The sequence below is a fragment of the Sinocyclocheilus grahami genome, unplaced genomic scaffold (genome assembly GCF_001515645.1).
Source record: "Sinocyclocheilus grahami isolate Dianchi unplaced genomic scaffold, SAMN03320097.WGS_v1.1 scaffold1455.1, whole genome shotgun sequence".
In the NCBI taxonomy this organism is placed as follows: Eukaryota; Metazoa; Chordata; class Actinopteri; order Cypriniformes; family Cyprinidae; genus Sinocyclocheilus; species Sinocyclocheilus grahami.
The window spans coordinates 20,086-20,459 of NW_015506634.1; the positions used below are offsets into that span (position 1 = coordinate 20,086).

A 374-nucleotide genomic window follows, 5' to 3' on the forward strand; every position below is an offset into this window, starting at 1 on the left:
TCTGTGTTTCACACCGTATCAGATCACATGCAAGGAAAGCCACCACACTATAAATAACAGACACCGAATGTGCCATTGTGTTTTTATAATTGTTGAAAGTCAAACTAATCAAATGAAACTAAGATTCTATTAATTGCACAGCTTCAATAGGGCCCCCCTTGTGATTCGATATGCAACTTACATGCTTTGGGTATAGGGAGGACGGCCACTGTTAAAGTGTCTTTTGTTTCAGATTGAATTTGGCAAATGCTGTGGCCAGTAACTGTTTATTCCAGATTAAGATGATGCAGACAGTGGTCAGTGTGACTAGTAAGTGCTCTAGCTGCTGCATTAAACTGGTGTTAACTTGTATTTCTCTCGCTTTTTTTTTTTTT

At 38.5% G+C, this 374-nt stretch overlaps 1 protein-coding gene across 1 annotated transcript in view; it reads left to right on the forward strand.

Moving 5' to 3' along the window:
- LOC107570415 (gastrula zinc finger protein XlCGF8.2DB-like) overlaps positions 1-374 on the forward strand; it is a 7,019-nt gene that overhangs the window by 4,756 nt on the left and 1,889 nt on the right. The gene's annotated exons all lie outside the window — the stretch shown is intronic.